At 43.0% G+C, this 9,323-nt stretch overlaps 1 long non-coding RNA gene across 1 annotated transcript; it reads left to right on the top strand.

Moving 5' to 3' along the window:
* The first annotated feature begins 648 nt into the window (after positions 1-648).
* LOC117041161 lies at positions 649-9,084 on the top strand. Its single transcript, XR_004425937.1, has 3 exons — positions 649-1,174; positions 5,470-5,594; positions 8,901-9,084. It is a non-coding gene; the product is annotated as an uncharacterized LOC117041161 (long non-coding RNA).
* The last annotated feature ends 239 nt before the right edge of the window (positions 9,085-9,323 follow it).

Genomic DNA, 9,323 nt, shown 5'->3' with positions numbered 1-9,323 from the left:
AGAGCATCCACAGGGGGAGGTTTCTCAAAGAATCGTGCTCGGCATGCTCTTCTGGAAAAGACTGGGAAATCTGTTTCTGAAAGTGCTGATTTTTGCCAGCTGGGGGCTGTTTAATTTTCTGCTCATCTCCCCAAAAGGCAGAAGCTAGCTTGCATCACTTTATATCATGCAATCCTGCTGGGAAATTAACTAGGGAAAGGCAGAGTTGATGAAATACAGGCCACACAAGGCTTGCCTGAGTCACCAGCCTCTTTAGTCACAATGGTTTTGAGTTCTATAGTGCACAGAACATAGGACTACCAACTTTCCCCACCCCTTTCCAGGACAACTCCTTTTTGGGCTGCGTTACAGATAGAAAGTAAGTGATTTTTTTACTCAGCAGGGAGTTGATGAGCTTCATCCTCTGAATGTCATCCAGTCATGCTCAGCATTAAAAGCTCAGAATCCTCTCAAAAATAAAAGTTGGCAACCCCACAAGAGATGGCCTTAGCAAGCGGAGGTGTAGGGAATAAGGGAGTGCAGTGTTTGGCTCATACAAGGTGGCCACTGTAACAACAGGATACTGTAAACTAGGTGGGCAATGGAGCTGATCCAGCACACTCTTCTTTTGTTTGAGTTTGGACTTCAGGGTCTGTTAGGTCCATCCCAGTTTTGGAACATTATTTTGTGATAGCAGAACCCCATTTTTACCAGCAAATCTAATGATCTGGGCATTTAGGATGTTAAATAGCTTTGATTATCAAAGAAAACTGAACCCATGGCAGACATAGGAAGATGTGGATTGATCTGCTGAGGATGTGTAGGAATGGAAATGGATGACCTATCCCCTCCAGCCCTATGATGTCTATCTTAAACTTGAAGCAGGAATGCAGCTCTGAGCAATGCACAATACCCCCCCAATGTCCAGTGGATTCAAAGGGACCCCCATGGCATGGTCCCTCCTTGGCCTGCAGAAAGATTGAATGTGGCTTTTCTGTGCCTGATGTTGGCACCAGGCTGCAGTGGAGGTAATGTCAGGATAAATCCCTCATTCATTTCTCTTGTTCTTCCTCCCTTTGCCAGCAACTGTGGGAAAATGCTGCACAAAATGTCCACATCATGTCATAAAGCCCTGGCCCAAGAGAGTGAGCAATGCCAAAGAACATCTGCCAAGCAGTTTGTAATGAGAGTCCAGGTGGGTGCCAGACACAAAATCAATGAGGTGTCCTTCAGGAGTGTGGCACATACAGGAGCTTGAGAGCTGTAACAGGAAACTGCTCAGAACACAAGCTGAAATTCATGTCCTGGTGGGGCAAAGATGGCCAATAGCAAGGCAGGATGTGTCAGCAATTGCTCTCGCAGCACATGGGGGTTGGCACAGAAATGTTCGAGAGAGAGGTTTGGAAAAGAGATTGTTACTGCATTGTAACAAAGTTAGCACAATGGTGATTGCTCCAAGCAAATTAAAACTTGGTTAGATTTGCATCTGCCCTCATCCACCTTTAAACAAATGTTCCACATGAAAATATTTAGGCTAGAATAAATCATAGAAACTTAGCTTTGCAAATAAGTGAATGTTCTACTCACATAGTTTCAGAAGTAACAGCAAACAAGTCTCCATCTTTTGCTCAGTACAATAAAAGTAAGTAAGAAAAAAAGGTTCCAAATGTCTTTAAAAGAAAAGTACTTACAAAAAGGATCATGCAATTTTTGAGTTAGCAAAGATGCAGGTTTTAAAAATCTCCCTTTTGGAGAGATTGAGTTCACTTGGTTTTTCTTGCGACTTAGAGTCGTTGGCTGCATGGCTCCTTGCTCAAAAACAATACAGTAGCCTTTCAAAAGTTTGAAGCTATTTGCATGCCAACCTCATGCCATGAACCTTTGTCATTTCTAACACATTCCCTTTCCCTGCATATTACAAATGGCTGATATTATGCTTTAAGCAGGGATGGGGAACCCATGTGGCTGTCTGGAAGTTGGGAACAATATGTAAATTGCCTTCGAGACTAATGTAGACAGAGATACATAAATTCATAAAATAAAAAATGAACTACAATTCCCATCATACCAGAATATTAGCTGTGCTTGCTGGGACTGATGGGAGTTGTAGTCCAACAACCTCTGGAGGGTGCCAGCTTAGCCACTGCGCTATGGCTTCTGTTTCATCATGAAATGTGGACTTGTATTGGACTCCTTGTGAGGCTTTGCCAAAGTCATCCATATGTGATAGCAGTGTTGCGTCATAGCATGGGCAATGGGAAGAGCTAGTAGAAATGGCCAGTTATGAAGAAGAGTCTGTCCAACTCCTTTCTAGATCACATTCATGGTTGCATTATTTGGTGCCACTTAGTTGCTGGTTAGTTACTGGAAACTGCATTTTGTTTCATTGTGCAGATGGATATGACAACAAAGGCTGACCCTGCACATTTAGAGCTATGCGCTCACCACCACTGATGGCCTAGGGTCATAGTGGCCTCCTGCCTGCTAGCCTAGCAAGACATTCTCTCTCTCCATATTGAAAACCATTGAACCCCCACCTCACTTTATGAAGCAGCTCAACAGGCACGAGATTGAATATGGGAAAGAGATGGGGGTGGAGTGGTGGTGGGGAATGAATCACACTTCCAAGGTTTCATTTGGTGTGCTTCTATTGCACTTTGATCCATCCAATTATCCGAAAGGAGCCTGACTTGCAAAAAAGGCTTTAAATCCAGCAGACCTAGTGTGAAGCAGCACTCTGATACCTGTGGTTCTTGATGCTGGGTCAATGAGGAAAGGCAATGGGGGCAAACCTTTCAAGAGATGATGAACTACATTGATTGGTACCTGCCAGCTGCTTTGCCTGAAATAGACTGAACAAGGGAGGTGTAGCAGCTGCATGAGGAGACAGGGGCTCTGCCTTGAATTCAGGCACTGCAGTGCAGGCGTGGGATAATTGCCGAGGAATGGGTGTACAATGGCTCTCATTGATGTCTTCCTAGGCTGTAGCCTCACTGCAACACTACAGCAGTGGGTCTGTGCATTGCTCTGTCCTAACATTCAGGTTGCCTCTGGCCAGCCAATGAGTTCAGTAGGGGAGGAGACCGTTAGCCTGTGACACAGGAGCCAACTTCTAGAAGCTGAGGTCCCCCCAGCCCCACATTCTTCGCCACCAAAGAGCCTATTCATGAAATGGTGTGTGTGTGTGTGTGCGCGCGCCTGCCCATTCATTTTCTGCCTTCTTCCCATAGGAACCTATCCACCCCCCCCCCCTTTGTTGGTCTTTAGTAGCACAAAATGGTGTGGCTTCCCTCTCATTTTCATCTGGGTTTCTCTGAGAGCATTTTCTGGCCTCAGCAGATTGCTATCTGTAGTGGAGTTTGAATTACATGGGTCACTGAGCATTAGGCTTGCTCCTCTTGCTGCGCAGCCATTCCCTGGAGCCGTGCGGAGGATTTGGAGGGAGGAAGAGGGAAGGTCCTGGTGCTGATTAGCTAGCAAGAGAGGCTATGCGCCTTTTTCAGTTTTTCCCACATGGTGATTTTTGGATAGTGCCCCCCCCCCCAAACATCATGATTCACGATATATTGCTAGGTAAGAATTATGAAGCCGATATCATGATATGGACTTCAAACTGGTTTTGGATGACATACTGATATATCACTCAGTCTGCTGATTTAAGATTGTCTAACACCAGTGGTTTTTTTAAAACAGGGGTACGTGGGGGTATGCATACCCCTAAACATTGTGTAAATCTAAGTTTGGCCTCATTGGGGGGCAGTATTTCAATATGAGTAGGAAACTGAGTACCCCTAAACATTTTTTTTAAATAGAACACACAAAAAAGTATCAGGTGTTATAATGATTATGATCAAACAACACCAAAACACCAAACTGGCTAGTAGATATAAGGAACACTTTACTCAATCAAACATACTAAAATAAACACATTAAAGTGCAGCTTGCAAACCCAAGCCTTTAGGTACTTATAAGCAATTAATAAACTGATGGCACAATACTGCCTGTGAAGAACTTATAATTTTATTGGATGGTGTTGTACAAATAGTACAATGAACTGAAGAAGCTCTAGCAAAACCTGATCAATATCCGGGATTCAGGTCTTCAGATCCATTTTCGCTGAGGGACGGTGAGGAGGGCCTGTCTGTGACTACCACCACGCATGACCGCGTCTTCAAGCCTGCCTGTGACTGTTCCCTCGTACAGGACTTTGCGCGTTCGGTAGAGTACCATCTGCAACACTTTTGCGTAATTGCACTACGCTAGGACATTATCATTACTGGCAGTATAGTGCCATCAGTTTATTAACTGCTTATAAGTATCGACAGGCTTGGATTTGCACGCTGCACTTTAATGTGTTTATTTTAGTATGTTTGATTGAGTAAACTGTTCCTTATATCTACTAGCCAGTTTGGTGTTTTGGTTTTGTTTGAATAATCTTTCAGCAGGAGTGAAAGGATCGTGTTTTATTGTATATCATGGTACAGATCTGGAAGGAGGTGGATTCTTCCTGTGCAGTCTTGAGATTTCTCTGCTGTGGAATGCCATGTGTTGGTGTGTGCATGCTGGCTGACATGTATGCCAAGATAACTCCTTCCTGCAGTTCAATAGCCCTCTGTGTGCAGGCAGTACAACATTTTTTTGTACATATTAACAAAGAAGTAAAATAAGGACACTATAGAATTTGAAGCGCTAGATTTTATACAGTAGTTGCTCTTCACACATCCACAAACACATACACACAAGCCTACCTCTCTGCTTACAAAGTTTGCAAAACCAGCCAAGAAAGATGACCTCTTATGTGTACCAAAAGCAAACACAGCTTTTTTCTGTTGAAATTGCTTTATTTTTGAATCCATAAATATTTGTTACTGACAAAAGTGGAAAAAAATCCTTAAGACTCTAACTTTTTTTTTTTTTTTACTAAACTGGTAATAGTTTTGTTTACAGTACCTACAGAATGTGCTTTTACAGGTAAGTATAACAACAAGGATAATACAGAGAAAAACAGTCAAATACTGCTGCCTTGAAGCTTAATGCGTAACCAAGAGTCTGTGCAAAGATACAGATAACAAATGTACTTTCTTGTCAGAACTACTGAAGAATAAACATGGATTCCATAAACTGGGCTAAAGCACAAAGAGGGCTGGACATTCAGCCTTCCCCTCAGGGAATAGCTATCCCCCAAATTAAGCTGGTTACAATAAGATTTGGCTTCCTTGGGGAAGAGAAACTCTTGCTAAAGGATTCCTTGTCAGCTTATGGAATGAAGGCTTGAAGAAGCGACTGCAAAGCATGTGGTTAGAGCAACAGTAAGGCGCAGTTCTACACCATTGGTGAGAACTTCCACAAATCATGAAAGGTCACAAAAGAGACACCAAATGCCATTTTCGCTAACTAATGAGATAATGGACTTTTTAGTCCCCCCCCCCTCCCCAGATTTACATAAATATAATAAGAACAGAATATGTCTGTCTCCCTTCATTCTCACAGGCCTTTGGCAGATGAAGTATAATGTTTGGAACTGATTCCACCTGCTGCCTCTACAACTCAGTGAAGACACCTCAGAGATGATGCTGAACCATCCTGTTGATTAGCAGTAAACATACAACATACAGGTAGCTATTATTTGAGAACTGAGCCAATCCAGTTATTGCTGAGATGTTTCTGGGAAAGCATTGCGTTAGTTTTTGAAGTTTTAACCCTTGTGAAAAATTAACACAGGGAATTGATGGTTCCAGTGGAGGTCTGCTAAGAAATCTCAAGCTGGCTAACAAGTCATAGAGTTAGAACTGTTACCTTTGTTAATGTTCCTCAGCATCCAAGAGATGGTTTATTGTGTGAAATGTGCCTTCCATACAGTCAGGGTAGGCCAGGATGACTGATATAGTTTGTTGTTCTGAATCAACAACCATTGTTTGCTGAATAGGAAACCATAGGGCAGGGCAGGGGTCCTTCTTCTCCCCAGGTATTTATGGACCAACTCTCATCAGCCAGCGTAGCTATAAGGGTCAGGGATGATGGGAGTTGTAGCCCAGCAACACCTGAAGGCTCCAAGGTTTCCCTGCCATAGGGTCTTTTAACCACACTCACAACTTCAAGGCCACTCTCATGTCACTGCATGCCACCCACCTCTGCATTGCCAAAGATGATAATATTTGCACATTGTCACTTATACCAAAATAAACTAGAATCGGAGGCTAATTATTCCAGGGCTTTTCTCCCATTGCTTTCAGCTCACTTCAGCCTGTGATTAACATTTGATTTAACATTTGACCATGGGAAGAAATGAGAATTTGAAGTGTGTTAAGGAGCTTGTATCTCAAGGCAAGAGATTCTGTAAAGAAGCTGGACGAGTTCTTTCACCACTCTTACCCCCCAGCCCTGGGGCACCTCTTGCGTTCATACTCTTGCCCTCCAAACAAAACCTAAGAAGAAGGATTTGGCTGCTCAATAGTTGCTGAATGTAGGCTGTCAGCTGGGTGGCTCACGGGCTGCATTGTGCACATTGTCCAGAAGTGCAGTTAAGCAAAGGTGGCATTTGCAGTTCAGCCTAACTAGGGGGAGAATGACTTCTTCCCCTTTAACTCTGCAACACTTTTGAAAACCAGGGATGTTTAAGAAAGGAACCCTAAAACATACACACCGGGGGGGGGGGGAGCTGAACAGCTGTATTAGCCCTGTTCAGTGAAACACAAGATTGCTTCATTTAGGAAATGACATTTCCTGTGCATGCATTAAAATTGTTTTCTGTTTCACTTACTTCCTTCTGTCTATTTGTTCTGAGGAATGCACAATTTTATGAGTTCATCTTGAACTCTTTCTCATTCTTCCCAGTCTTGTTATGTACTTGAACCCAACCCAGCAGAGTGTAATGTGGCTTGGGCTTTGCAAGAACTGACCTACAGGGGATGCTATAATTACAGGAGGAACCAACCAAGGCAGCTGTAGGACAATCTACACTTGCAAGTCACAGCTCAGAGAGGTGTTGCTGTGGGGTCGTCCCCTCCCCCCCCTACCCCTTTCCCTGGGAAAACTTGCTGTTTGCTGCTGAATTGGAAGACATTTTGATCAAGTTCCGGATTGGTGTTTGTTTCGATTCAGCAGTAAACAGTAGGTTTTCCTTGGGAAAGAAACCTCTCAGACTTGTAACTTGAAATCATGGGAGAAACGAAAGTGTGGATGGGCCCTGTGTCAGGGCTTGCTGTTTGTGTACACATAAGATATTGATTTCATGTTAGCCATCCTGGAAAAATTTGTTGGAAGGTCAAAGTGATAAAACGAAGGCTAAATAGACACTAAAAACGGAAGGGCACACCTTAAAATGTGAAATTTTAAAGCAGCAAATATGTTATACAGGGATACTTCGCAGGGTTCCCTGTCATGTGTGCACATGTTGCTGAACATAGGTGAAGCAACTGAAAAAAAGGCTGTCTGACTGATTTTGGGGGAAGAACTGTCCATGTAGCCAGAAATGCCTTTGAAATCTGCACTGCAGCTGCTCACTCAGCTGCACAGACAAGCTCACATTTCAATTAAAATTGGTTTGCCTTTAACTACAAATTTCTCCCAAACCTCACCTCTGGCTGCATATGTCATTTTTGAGCACCCTGGTGGTTTTTTTTTTTTTTTGGTAAAACACTTGGATGTTTTTGTTTTAATAATCAGGCAGCATATAAAATTCTATCAAATAAAAAAATAAAAAAATATTCATTCTAGTTCCCCACATGAGTAGACTTGCATGAGAGAGATAATGGGGATGAATGTTCTAGCTTTGTCCTCTGTCGCTGTTGGGAAGGGCAAGTGTTTCTGATTTTTCCCATTTTAATATGCATGTGTTTGTATGCCATTTTCCTTAATGTACACATTTTTGCAAAGCAGTTTCACCCATACATGCCTTTTTATGCTCCTCCAATGTATGCATTTCTGTATACATTACTTGGCTGGACAACTGCATTGCAAAATGCAGAGAACTGAATTTCTAAGGTTGGCTATGTTTCGGTTCATATAGTTTCAGAAAGTATGAATTAGGTTGGTTCACCTATAATGCAAATAGAATCAAATGTCTCCCTTATCACTAATGCACGTTCTCATTGCCCTCCATAAGTTGAAGGCAAATATCTCCACCAGTAAACTGTCCTACTCATGTATGCTTCCCATGCAATTTAGTTCTAACTTGATTGGGGAACCTATGTGAGCTCTATCCTTCCAACTTAGGGAGCATGACAGCAACAACAGTGGTGGTAAGGAGCTGGGATACACCCCACTCCACCCCACTCTTTCTCGTTGTGTGAGAGGTTCACAATCCAGCCATATGTGTATTAGCTGGGGGGGGGGGCGGTTTGCAGTCCAAGTTTCCTGCTGTCTGTTGCCTTTGGAACCACCCATCGATTCCCTGTTGAAGCAAACCTTTACCTGAATGTTTTCTGCAAACTGGCAGGTTAAAAAACAACACCACCTTCCTGAGAAGTCCTGAAAGACTTTGTTGCTCTTAGAGTAGGGGAATTACTCCTGAAATGAGAAGGCTAAGGAGATGGCTCTGTGTTAGGCAGAAGAAACTGAACCAGTGAGATGTGATGACGGAGACCTCTGCTTAGAGGAAACATGTTCATGTGACTTATTATTGTATTTCCCACCAAGCTAAAAGCTCAGATATCACACCTGCATTGCAAGTCTTAGTTGTCCTGCTGCAGCACTGGATTAAGTCAGGGCTGCCTTTCCTTCTTCCTGAAATCACCGAGTAGTCCTTAGGTTAAACCTAAGCAGGAACTGAGCCTTCATAATCTCAGGAGGAAGAAAACATATGGAAGAACAAGATGACCACTCCATAACCATTGTAAAAAAAAAAAAGTCAATAGCACACCTTCTCTTAGGGTTAGGATGTAAAATTCAGGTAACTGATAATATTTGTATTAAACCTACAGCAACACCTGCTACTACTTGGAGATACCCTGGGGAAACTTGAATGGCTGCAAAATGCTGAAATGAACATGTGGGTCCTGTTTCAATGGCAGTAAGTAGTGACTCATTTCTTGCCTAAATTCAAAGTGTGGTTCTTATTATCTTGAAAGCCCTCAATGGACTGAGCCCAGAGTACTTGAAGGAGTGCCCTTTGCACAGTATGATCCTAGATGTTTCCGAGGTCAACTGAAGAGGATTTCATGTGTAGATTTTGGGGAGAGTGCAGGGGAAGGAGAGGTTGACTTCGGCTCGTGTGACAGTGGGTTTTGCCCTCTTTAGTGGAAAGGCAGGGATATAAATGGGGGGGGGGGGGCTTTACTTAGGCAATATGTAGAAGATTTGGTATTCTCAGAACTTGAAGGACACTTGGCTTATCTACACTTCTC

Source organism: Lacerta agilis, chromosome 2 (genome assembly GCF_009819535.1).
Source record: "Lacerta agilis isolate rLacAgi1 chromosome 2, rLacAgi1.pri, whole genome shotgun sequence".
Lineage (NCBI taxonomy): Eukaryota > Metazoa > Chordata > Lepidosauria > Squamata > Lacertidae > Lacerta > Lacerta agilis.
This window is presented reverse-complemented; position numbering and strand designations above follow the sequence as displayed.